We start from the raw sequence: 13,339 nt of genomic DNA, 5'->3' as shown, positions 1-13,339 counted from the left end.
GAATCTAGTAGATACATAATTCACAGTATCACCTTGGGTCAATTTGTTTTTCTTCTCCCTTAGGAACTAGCAGTAGGTCCACTGAATAGTTTTTTATTCCCTTCCCTTAGATCTGTCTCTCAGCCCTCCAAATTCACTGATGTAGGGAAACTACGATTTACATTAAGGTATTTAAAACACCTGTAAGGCACTTTGAACTTTTCACAAATATCCCTGAGCAAGAAGTTAGCATTCACATCTCCTTCCTAAAAGAGGATAAGCTGCTTAAAATTTTCAAAGGGAATTTCTTAAGAGGCTTTAGCATATCATGGGTAGGGATCAGCAGCGAGGATACAAACTGGAAGTGAAGCTGGGACTTCCTGTGGCTCTTCACCCTTGTATTTCCATTCCTCAGCCACAGCTACATTAGGGCATGTGGCAAAGACTACAGAAGGCACTGCGCCAGGCAAGCAGTGCACAGATGCTAGCAGATGTTACAGTATGGAGCCATCTCCAATGGGAGCTGCTCATCAGCACATAGAAATGTTGCTCTTACTGCTAGAAGCACAGTTATAGGAAACAGGACATTTCTCAGGGCCCCTTATGGGACTCTTCATTGTAGCGAATAAAAATGGAAGTAGAGCTGGACTTTTGCTGTGCTCTCTCAAATCAAATGGGAAACTGCACTAAAGTACAGAATGTTTTTATGGAGTACACATAACGTAGATTCCCTTCTCCCCTCTCACAATCAGAAATTAACCATACCACTTCTTAGAATCATTTATGTTTACTTACTTTCTCATTGCTTCATTAACTTGCTAAATTTATTCTGAGGTTACATGAAAGGTTTAAACTTGTTACAAATAATACATCTGTAGTAACTAAGAATGACAATATAAATCATTGAGTGCATACAATATAAATCATTGGGTTTGATTTAAATTATTTCTATTTCTGTTCTTTACAACACTAATCAAAAGGAGCCACTTTAAAATATTTAATGTTAAATCTTTTCAGCTTTTTAGCAGTTTGCAGAAGATTCTTTGAGGATTCTTTATTGACTGCATATGTGGAAGGTACCACCATTTGAGTGTCTTATTTTTTGTCTTCAAGAGTACGTTTACATAGGCTATTTACTTCTCAAAATCACCCTATAAAGATAGTTGTTATTAACCCTAATTTTATACATGAGAAAACTGAGACCTGATGAGGTTAGGTAACTTGCCCAAGGCCCATGACTATTAAATGACTACAGCCATAGTTTGAAGCAAGTCATCAGATTCGAGCCTGCACTTTTAACCAGCTGTTACAGCAATTGATTCTTAATATAGATGTTTAACAAAATTCTTTGAAACTCAGAAATATTTATAGAGTGATAAAAGCATACACTGTACATTTTGAAGTAATTTGTTTCAGATTAATTTTCCTCAGAAAAGTCAATAGTGTTTTACTTTCTTTACCAGAGCTGAGTAAAATTCCATATTTTATCTGATCTAAGATGCACCAACAAAAAATATTGTCAATTAAACTATGACTGTGACAACTCTTTTAGGTTTACGTGGACATAGATTTTAATACTAGCCTCTTTTGTGCACACATAATATATGTAAAATAAATGGCTTAAGGTGTTCTTATAACTTCATCATATGCAGGGTCCAGCTCTTCTGATTCACTTTCTGACTACAATTTATGTCCATGTTTTTCACTCCAGTATCATTTTTTTTGTGTGCTATCAGTAACATTGGTGATACATTGTTTCTTTGAAAACTATTCTCGGCCAGGCACAGTAATGCCAGCACTTTGGGAGGCTGAGGCAGGTGGATTGCCTGGGCCTAGGAGTTTGAGATCACCCTGGGCAACATAGAGAAATCCCTTCTCTACAAAAAAATTAAAAAATAGCCAGGCATGGTGGCACTTGTCTGTATTCCCAGCTGCCTGGGAGACAGAGGTGGGAGGATCACTTGAGCCCAGGAGGTTGAGCCTGCAGTGAGCCATGATTGCACTACTGCACTCCAGCTTGAGTGACAGAGTGAGACCTTGTCTCAAAAAACCAAAAAACTATTCTACTTTTATTTCTGGGATTTTCTTCCAATGTTTATTAAAGGTGTTAGTACTTAAATTCTATTTCGCTTCTAAACACTGTGTTTCCTAGAATATGACCAAGTGATTTCTAGTTCACTATAGGAACTTCCTGTAAAACTTCATCAGTCAACATATATCTCAATCTGTTTACCTGTAGCCAACTGTATTGTATGTTGATCCAGACATTCCAGACTGTGTGGCAAAGGTGGTGGATTGTTAGGCAGACAAGGAATCTGAGATGGAAAATAAAACCTGGGGGATTATCAAGGCACATAAAAAAAAAAAAAAAAAACAAGGGCCAGAGGAGGCGACATTTAGAAGCAGGTGCCAGCAGGAGTATAAAGAATAGAACAGGGCCAGGCACAGTGGCTCATATGTGTAATCTCAGCACTTTGAGAGGCGGAAGCAGGAGGATCATTTGAGTCCAGGAGTTCAAGACCAGCCTGGGCAACATAACAAGATTCCCTCTGTACAAAAAATTTAAAAATTAGTCAAGTGTGGTGGTATGTACCTGTTGTCCCAACTACTCAGGAGGCTGAGGCAGGAGGATTGCTTGAGCCCAGGAGTTCAAGGTTGCAGTGAGCTATGATTGCACCACTGCACTCCAGCCTGGACAACAGAGGGAGATCCTGTCTCTAAAAATATCAGGCCAGGAGAATAACAGGCCAGGCCCACTGTTGGGAGACTGAGGAGGGTGGATTGCTTGAGTCCAGGAGTTTGAGACCAGCCTGGACAACCTTGCAAAACTGCATCTGTACAAAAAAAACAAAAATAAAAACAAAAATTAGCCAGGTATGGTTGCATGCCTGTAGTCTCAGCTACTCAGGAGGCTGAGGTGGAAGGATTGCTTGAGCCTGGGGGAGGCAGAGGTTGCAGTGATCACGTCACTGCACTCCAGCCTGGGTGACAAAACCAGACCCTACCTCAAAATAACAATATAATAAACTTTTTTTTTTTTTAAAGATCAGAATAATGCAAACATCTGATAAGAGGATCCCAAGAAGCACTGTGATTAGTAAGTTAATGACTTGCCAGCAAATGGAGGCTTTCAGTTATATCTAATAGAAAACTTCCTTCATATACTAGGCTATTTGCCTAGCAGGACCTGAAATCGCTACTCATTTAGGTCCTTTTGACAATAAATATTATTTACAAATAATGCAAGATTATTCTATTTTCATTTCTTTCCTTTAAAAGGATAACTTCTATAAAGAAAAATTCAGACCCTAAACTGTTGAAGATGTCATTAGTTTCTAAGATGACCTATTATAGCTTGGGGCCAACAGGCTGATATGAAAGCACCTAGCCCAGAAGGCAGCACACAAGTAGTTTTAAGTCAATATTGGTTGCTTCTGCGTTCACAGTTCTGGAGTGGGAAGTGAGTAGACAAGCCAGCAGGCAGATCCTGAGACAAGCAGTGCTGTGGAGTGCTTTCATAGTTAGGGATTGATCCCACTACTGACACAGAGAATAATGTTAAGAAAAAAACCTGTTGCAACCTATTTATTTTATTTTCATTTCATTTCATTTCATTTTTGAGATGGAATCATGCTCTGTCGCCCAGGCTGGAGTGCAGTGGCGTGATCTCCACTCATCGCAACCTCCAACTCCCAGGTTCAAGCAATTCTCCTGCCTCAGCCTCTCCATTAGCTGGGATTGCAGATGTGCGCCACCACGCCCGGCTAATTTTTGTATTTTTAGTAAGGATGGGGTTTCACCATGTTGGCAGGGCTGGTCTTGAATTCCTGACCTCAAGTGATCCACCTGCCTTGGCCTCCCAAAGTGCTGGGATTACAGGCATGAGCCACCACACCCAGCTGCACCGTTTTTAAATTGTTTTTTGAAAGAGTGTTGGAATATTTTTCTCAGTTCTACATAATTAGCATGCCTAAAAAGTACACTCAAGGCATTACCATTATAGAGACTCTAATTATGGGTCCTAGGCCCTGGCGGAATGGGAGAGAGGCAGCTTTCTTAGACTCTGCAAGTGACCATTCCCATGTACCGTTACTCTGCAGGTTAGATAAGTATATTCCTCTTATTTTGAAAATAGAGCCTTTTGAAGTACTTTTTCTTCTTGATTTTACATAAACTAATTGAATGAAGTTTAATACTTTCTCATAGAACAACTTTGACTTTATTTTTATTTTATTTTTGAGACGGGGTCTCCCTTTGTCACCCAGGCTGGAGTGTAGTGACGCCATCTTGGCTCACTGCAGCCGTGACCTCTCGGGTTCAAGCAATCCTCCTGCCTTATTCCCACAAGTAACTGTGACTATAGGCACGTGCCACCATGCCCGGCTAATTTTTCTATTTTTGGTAGAAGCTAGGTTTCGCCATGTTGCCCCGGCTGGCCTCGAACTCCTGAGCTCAAGTGATCTGCCCGCCTCGGCCTCCCAAAGTGCTAGGAGTATAGGCATGAGCCACTGTGCTTGGCCAGAACTTTGACTTTAGATAAGGGAAAAACTGTAAAATTCCAGTTTAAGGAACCTTTCAAATGGTGTTTTTGAAGTGTTTTGAACTTCCTCTAGATTTCAAGCCAACAGGATACCAGCTGGTCCATTTCGAAGGGAAACTTTACTTAACAGCCACCAGAATAAAGAATTGGGTTGCCCTTATTCCAGTGTTCAGATGTGAGATCATAATGGTGTTTCACTATATCTTCTGAATCACTGGTCTCTCCAGCTAAGCAATTTAGTGATTTCTTTGTGAACAGCTTTCTTAAGGTAAAACTACCAAAACTGTACCTATAAAAAAGAAACCAAATTAGCAGCCAGAGAACCCCAACAGTTCTAAACAAGTATTCCTGAAATGTGAGATGCTAACTTAAAATTTTGGTATCAGAATTAATCCTAAGGTATTAATTATTGCTAATAAGTCTAATGGGGGAGAAATGTGATATCTTCGATTTGTACATTAAAGAAAGGAACTTTTCTTTTTCCAAAATTAATGTGAAAAGTATTGAGGGGTGTGGGTATAAGGGTTGAACCCATCTGAGATAGCTCACATGTAGAACTTCCTTCAGGGTATCTTTTGGAATTTATTATAAGTTGAAGTTGTATAGGGTATTCTAATAGGAGCATTTATTATACTTGATGAAAGGAATATATGAAGAAGCTACAAAGAGAACAGGGAGGATTGACCAAAATCAAAAACATTTTGCTTCCTAAATTGTATTTATTTATTTATTTATTTTTGAGACAGAGTTTCGCTGTTATTATCCAGGTTGGAATGCAATGGTGTGATCTCAGCTCACTGCAACCTCCGCCTCCTGGGTTCAAGCGATTCTCATGCCTCAGCCTCCCTAGTGGCTGGGATTACAGGCATGCACCACCATGCCTAACTAATTTTGTGTTTTTAGTAGAGATGTGGTTTCTCCATGTTGGTCAGGCTGGTCTCGAACTCCCGGCCTCAGGTGATCCGCCTGCCTTGGCCTCCCAAAGTGCTGGGATTACAGGCATGAGCCACTGTGCCTGGCCCTAAGCTGTATTTCATACTGCTCTAGAAAGACAGATTATTAAAGGAGCACCTCATAAAATAGAGGAAGCAAGACTCTTCTCAGATTCAAATTTATAATACCTATGTTTATAGGTATTATAAAAATTTACTTTTGATATCTAAGAAAAAAGAAAATGGTAAAAAGAAAATTATTTGAGACCCTGCCTCACTGCCTTTGGGCATATAACTAGAAGTAGAATTGCTAGATTATATAATTCTAAATTTTTGAGGAACAGCCATACTGTTTTCCACAGCAGCTACACCATTTTACATTCCTACCAACAGCGTACCAGGGTTCCACTTTCTCCACATCCTCATCAACCCAACCCTGATTTTGTTTTTTGATAGTGCCATCCTAGTGGATGTGAGGTGGTGTCTCATTGTGGTTTTAGTTTGTATTTCCTTGATGATAATGATGTTAAACATCTTTTCAAGTGCTTAGCACCTGTTTGTTTCTCTTCTTTGGGAAAATGTCAATTCAAGTTCTTTGCTCATTTTTAATTTTATTAATTAAAATTAATTAATTAATTAATTAATGAGCCACCATGCCTGGTCATTACATTGATTTTGTATGTTGAACCATCTTTGCATTCCAGGATGTCTTCAATTTTTTTTTTTTTTTTTTTTTTAAGACAATCTTGCTTCATCAACCAGGCTGGAGTGCAGTGGCACGATCTTGGCTCACTGCAACCTCTGCCTCCTGGGTTCAAGCAATTCTCATGCCTCAGCCCCCTGAGTAGCTGGGATTACAGGCACCCACCACCACACCTTGCTAATTTTTGTATTTTTAGTAGAGACAGGGTTTTGCCATGTTGGCCAGTCTGTTCTCAAACTCCTGGCCTCAAGTGATCTGCCCACATTGGCCTCCCAAAGTGCTGGGATTACAGGCATGAGCCACTGCCTTGGCCTCTTCAGTTTTTAAATAGTGTTGTTCAAAGAGAAGTTTTTCAGTTTATGAAGTTCCTGTGATCAATTTTTTTAATGGACCATGTTTTTGGTATTGTATAATATCTAAGAAATTTTTGCCTAACCCAAGGTCACAAAGAATTTTTTCAAGTTTTATAGTTTTACATTTTATAGAAGTTTCATATTTTTAGTTAATTTGTGTATGGACTCTGAGATATGGGTTGAGATTTATTTATTTTTGTATGTGATTATCCAGTTGTTTTAGCATCATTTGTTTAAAAGACTATTATTTCTTCTTTGAATTATCATACCTTTGGACCTTTTATAATTATCTTCATTTTAATAATTTTCAGATACTTTCATCTCTTTGTGTAGATCTACATTTCTGTCTGAGATCATACTCTCACTTATAGAACTATAATATTTCTTGTAGCACACATCTTCTAGTAATAAATTGAGCTCTTGTTTACCTGAAAAACTCTTTATTTCACCTTCATTTTGAAAGGTATTTTTCCTATGTGTAGAATTCTAGGATGAGAATTGTTTTCTTTCAACACTGTCACTCCACTGTCTTCTGGATTGCATCATCTGTGATGGAGTATTAATATACAGTAGTCCCTCCTTAACCACAGGGGACATATTGAAATACTCCCAGTGGATACCTGAAACCATGGATATTCTTGAACCCTATATGTATTATGTTTTTTTCTGTAGATACATACCTGTGATAAAGTTTAATTTATATAGTGGACACAGTAAGAGATTAACAACCTGAACTAACAATAAAATAGGACAATTATAGGAATATACTGTAATAAAAGTTATATGCATGTGTTCTCTCCCTCTCTCAAAATATTTTATCATACTGTAATATTTTCAGACTAGAGTTGACCATGTGTAACTGGAACCACAGAAAGAGAAACAATGGATAAGGAGCTACTGTAATTGTTATTTTTGTTCCTCCATGTATAATATGTTTTTGTGCTTTTTGCCTTTGTAGTTTCATGTCTTTTATTTTTTGAAAGTACTCATCCTTTATGTCTTCAGATATTTCCTCTGCCCTTCTCTCTTCTTCTTCTATGATTCTAGTTAAACATTTGTTAGACAGTTTATATGGCCCTTCATATGTTAGAAACTCTTTTTCTTTTTTCTCTTTGTGTTTCAGTTTGGCTGATTTCTGTTGATCTGTTTTCATGTTCACCGACTTTATGCAGCTGTGTCAAGTTCACTGAGCCTGTCAAAGGCATTCTTCACCTCTGTTATCATGTTCTTTATTTCTAACATTTCTATTGGATTCTTTCCCATAGTTTTCATTACTCTGCTAAAATTCACAATCTGAGTGAAAGTGATGTCCTTCTTTCCACTAACACCTTTAACATGGCTGTCTTACTTCCTTCTTTGATATATTCAAGATCAGATTAATCTCTGAGTATGATTCTGTTGATTGCTTTCTCTCTTGACAGTGAGTAGTGTTTTTTGTGTGTGTGTGTGTGTGTGTTTTTCTTGCTTTTTGGTACATCTTGTAATTTTTTTTTTTTCATTGAATGCCAAACATTGCATGGAGGACAGTAATGATTAACACTATTTTCTCCGAGAAATGGGTATGACTCTTCTGCTAGGCTGTTAATATGAAAGTTAGTCCATTCAGGGGTTGAAATGGATTTTGATTTTGTTGTTGGTGTGGTTACTATGAGTATGCTATAGCCTTTAAACATCTCTAGCATTACCTTGTGCTTAGGGTTGCTAGAGGGTTCTACTCACTGCTCGATACTCAACTTTTGGTCATTTTTGTGTGTGTGCACACCTCAAAGAAGGTCTGTCTCTGCGGTCTTGACCTTCCTGCAATGGAAGGCTGCTATCATAGAGGATAGAATGGGGTTCTCTGTTGTTTTTGTCCAGCCTCAGTCTTGGATAGACCCTTTGTCCCAGGATCTCAGAAATGAGGCTTTCTCAGTGATCCTGCTCCTCTCCCAGTAGCAGGTAAATTCAGCCTTGCGATATTTGAGAGTCTTGTTTAGGACTTTCCTGCCTCTGTCCCACAGGTTAGAGACCTCTGAATCCAGGAATATTTTCTGTTCCTCTCAACAGAGTTACAGAGTTTTATTCTCTTTGCCTCCAGCCATAAGAGGTCTTTGCCTGAATCCAGATTAAATGGGAGAATGACAGGATTTAGGGGTATTCTTCTCCCATTGGTTTAAAATTTTGGTCCTGTGGAGAAGGGTCTTGGCTAGACTTTGTGAATTTCCCAAATGGAAGTCTCTCCCCTCATCCAGGATTCTTTCTCTAGTCTCTCTCTGCCTCTCCAGTCTTTCTCCTGAGAACCTGATAGAAGTCTGTGGTAAAGAGCCTGCAAGAGGGTACAAATTCCCTTTTGTATCTCTGGCTCCCAAGAGCCTTAGAAATGCTTTTAGTAGCCATCTTGCTCATAAGTACCATTCTAAACATGAAATTGTGAAGTTATCTTCTTGATACATGTAGAAAATAAAATCATTACACGTACCTGGATTTTATCATTAACGTATAGTATATTTTAAGATTTTACCAGAGTTGTATCTTAAACTTGAGCTTCCTTGGGTCTAAATACCAACCAAATATGAAAATACTGGAAGATGCTAGGATGAATTTGAAGAATCTGCTAACCTACTTTAAACATACACTTCAACAATCAAGTGTTTTAAAATAATTGATGTGGTGGTGTAACTACCTAGACTACTCATATAAAAAGTACCTCTGCCAGTCGGTATTAAGTTGTAAATTACACCAAAACAAGGCAACTTGTTCAGGAATACCAACCTTTTCTTAAACAGGTTTATTGTAACTTTGGGAGGCCGAGACGGACAGATCACGAGGTCAGGAGATTGAGACCATCCTGGCTAACACGGTGAAACCCCGTCTCTACTAAAAAAAATACAAAAAACTAGCCGGGCGAGGTGGCGGGCACCTGTAGTCCCAGCTTCTCGGGAGGCTGAGGCAGGAGAATGGCGTAAACCCGGGAGGCGGAGCTTGCAGTGAGCTGAGATCCAGCCACTGCACTTCAGCCTGGGCGATAGAGCGAGACTCCGTCTCAAAAAAAAAAAAAACAGGTTTGTTGTAGATTCTCTATGTTCCAGATCTACAGTGTTTTATAGATGAAATCCCTGTTATCGTATGTGCATGCATGATAGGTTTAAAATGGGAGTCAAGAAACTCCATATGATTCTACTACCCAAAACTAGTGTGAAATTCACTCCCTGATGTGAGAGCTAAAATATTTATATTTGAGGTTTTTATTAGTGTTGAAAACTTTATTAAAATTAAAGTGTTATAAAATGTACTACTCATTAATTAATTTGATCTGAGGTTGGCCTTGCACTTATTTCATAGTGAATAACTTTACTTTTCATTTAGTCAGCACATTGGTTAAGCATGCACAGATTGGCAAGCACCAGGCTTTGCTGGTAAGTGAAAGGATGGGTGTAATAACTGGAAAATACTTGTTGGAGAAAACTTGAATCAATGAAAGGAAAAAATGCAATCTGATAAACGGAGTCTGAATATAGAAAAAAGTGGACAAATTCATAGAAAACAAATGAGAATCTGATTGAGAACAGTTTATCACAGAAAAGCCAGCTTGATTAGAACAGGAAATATAATCCTTGTACTTCAGTTCAGGAAGATGGGGCAAATTGATAGGCTACATAGTGTGCGTTTTAAAAATTATGTTTATTAGTTTGCCTGAGTTGTCCTAAAAAATGCTGTAGACTGGGTGGCTTAAACTATAGAAATCTATTTTCTCATAGTTCTGGAAGCTAGAAGTCTGAGATGAAGGCATCTGCAGGGTCGTTTCTTCCAAGGCCTCTCTCCTTGACTTGTAGATGGCTGTGGTCTCTTTTTATGTTCATGTGTCTGTGTCCTAATCTCCTCCTCTTGTAAGGACATCATTTATACTGGATTATGGCCCACACTAGTGACCACATTAAACCTTAATTACCTCTTTAAAGACTCTATCTGCAAATACAGTCATACTGTGAGATCCTGGAAGTTAGGACTTCAATATATGAATTTTGGAGGGACACAGTTCAGGCTCGTGCACAGAATTAAAGACGCAATCAGAGCTGGGCATGGTGGCTCACACCTGTAATCCCAGCACTTTGGGAGGCCAAGGCAGGTGGATCACCTGAGGTCAGGAGTTAGCGACCAGCCTGGCCAGCATGGTGAAACCCTATCTCTACTAAAAATACAAAAAAAATTTGCTGGGTACAGTGGCAGGTGCCTATAATCCCAGCTACTTGGGAGGCTGAGGCAGGAGAATCACTTGAACCTGGGGGGCGGAGGTTGCGTGAGCTGAGATCGTGCCATTGCACTCCAGCTTGGGCAACAAGAGCGAAACTCTGTCTTAAGAAAGAAAGGAAGAAAGGAGAAGAGAAGAGAAAAGAAAAGAAAATTGAAAGAAAAGGCAGAATGTAGGGATCCTCTTGAACAGTACTACTCAGTAGAACTTTTTGTCATGATGAAATGTTCTGTATCTTTGCCGTCCAGGGTGGTAGCCACTAGTCGTGTGTGGCTGTTGAGTGCATGAAATGTGTCTCAAATTCAAAGCTGAATTTTTTACTTTAATTTTGAACTATTACATTTCAATAGCCACATGCTAATATTTGGATAATATAGATCTTGACTGATCTCTTTATTTGACATATAAAGAACTGAGAACCAAAGTGCTTGAGTGTTGGCTCCAAAGTTACATAGATAATTACTGAATACTTGTGATGTGAGCAGTTATAAAATGCTTGATGGATTTTACTGTCTAGTGACTATAAAATAAAACCCAGATAAATATGATAGAAAAACACCCTCATTTTAAAATTATTTCTCCTGCTATAAATATGTGGTAATCCATTTTACTTTATAATTGTGTAATTTTGACAAATAGATTTTAGGAGTAAATACTCGTTTTTTCTTCTAGTTAATTTTTAAAGAAGGGTTTGCTATTGACATATAACAACTGTTTAAATTAGTTCACTAAGATTTCAATTGTCAGAGTGAAGTTTCCATTTAAATAAAATGCATCTCTGTAGGGGGAAAAACTGGTAGGTGGTTTAAAGAAAAATCTATAATTCAGTTAGAGCAGGTGAATCCAAGCATGCTTTGCTCAGAAGACCTGAATCTGAAAAATCATTTCACAAAGGAAGAATAAGAAAAGAGCTTTCTTTTTCAGGATGGAAATGAATTGTTAAATTAATAGCTTAGCTTGTTGCTTGATTCTATCCTTTCATGTTTTGATGATATTTTCTCAGTAAACTTTAGGAATATTTTTCACTTTTCATTTTAAACTAATTTTAGATTTACAGAAAAATCACAAAAACTGTGCAGAGTACCCATATACCCTTCACCCAGCTTCCGTTAATGTTAACATCTTGTGTAAACATAACACAATGATCAAATCCAGGACAGTAGCGTTGATACAATACTAGTAACTAACCCTCAGTTTTCACCAGTGTTCCCTTTCTGTTCTAGGAACCTACCTAAGATCCCACCTTGCATTTAACTGTTATTTCTTGTTTCCTTCATTTTCTTCACATGTTTGAAGAGTTTCAGTTATTTTACAGATTGTCCCTCAGTTTGGGTTTATATGATATTTTCTCATTATTTGACTGAAGTTACACATTTATTGCAAGAATACTACAGACACAATCTTGTGTCGTTCTCTGTGCATCATATCAAGGGGTTCATGATGCTGGTCTGTCATATTTCTGGTGATAAGCTTTAGAAATCTTGGTGATGAAAACTATGCTTTTTAAATAAAATATATACTAAAATTACTATAAAATATCCATCAAATTTACCCTAGAATACAAATGACTTATCAAACCCCCAAAAAATGGTGATTGAAGAAACCTATAACTCTCCCTACTTAGTTAATGGGATGAGGTTAGTAGAATTTTACTAACAGAAATAAACTTCAATAATGAGAAAGAGAAACAACCTTTTTCTAATGAGGCAATTCTTTCTTGTTGGAAAGTTAAGAAAGGAATTTTCAAGAGGAGTCTTTCCAACTAAAAGAATTGTCTTGTAGTAAAAAATTGTTTTAGTTGAGATACATAACTGTGGTAGCTTAACAAGTAGAACATTAAATGAGGAAAAAAGGTGATTGCTTTAGTCTTCTTGTTTTTATGACACTGGAATTATATCAGAAGTCAAGTCATTAGAACCAGTTTCTAGGCATAGCCTTTCCTATGAAATCAGTTTATTGTAGCAAATGTTTGTATTTTTGACATTTTAAGGTCCTGAATAAGATGAAATAAATCAACAACAATTTCAAAAGAAATACTACATTACATATCCCAAACCTTATGACATTTAAGCATCCTCATATGTTTTCATTAAGGAATGACATTATACTTTAGGGTTTGACATAAGTAAAAATATAATACATTGTTAGTTTTTTTAATAAATGTTTTTCAGGCTATAATGTTTATTCCTTAAAAGAGAATGGGTGGAAACTCTTCTGTAGATACCTGTATCTGTCATAATGAAGGTGGGAAACATTCCATGTTAAGCCTGGTACTTGGGTACTTTTTGTATTTCTTCACTTGCCAGGTTTAGGAATATTTTGGTGAAGTATTTGTGTTTTTTAGTATTTTGGGGTTGTCTTTGAAAACATTCTTAGTGCTGGTCATGGTGGCTTACATCTGTAATCCCAGTACTTTGGGAGGCTGAGGCAGGTGGATCACCTGAGGTCAGGAGTTCAAGACCAGCCTGGCCAACATGGCGAAACCCCGTCTGTACTAAAAAAATACAAAAAATTAGCTGGACATGGTGGCGTGCAGCTGTAGTCCCAGCTACTTGGGAGGCTGACGCTGGAGAATCACTTGAACCCAGGAGGCAGAGGTTGCAG

General features: G+C 37.9%; 1 protein-coding gene across 4 annotated transcripts in view; it reads left to right on the top strand.

The window, feature by feature from the left end:
• Nucleotides 1-13,339, top strand: part of HOMER1 (homer scaffold protein 1) — a 165,434-nt gene that overhangs the window by 98,590 nt on the left and 53,505 nt on the right. The window lies entirely within an intron of this gene.

The sequence above is a fragment of the Macaca fascicularis genome, chromosome 6, assembly GCF_037993035.2.
Source record: "Macaca fascicularis isolate 582-1 chromosome 6, T2T-MFA8v1.1".
Lineage (NCBI taxonomy): Eukaryota > Metazoa > Chordata > Mammalia > Primates > Cercopithecidae > Macaca > Macaca fascicularis.
Note: the sequence above shows the minus strand (reverse complement) of the source record. Positions and strands in the feature narration are given on the sequence as shown.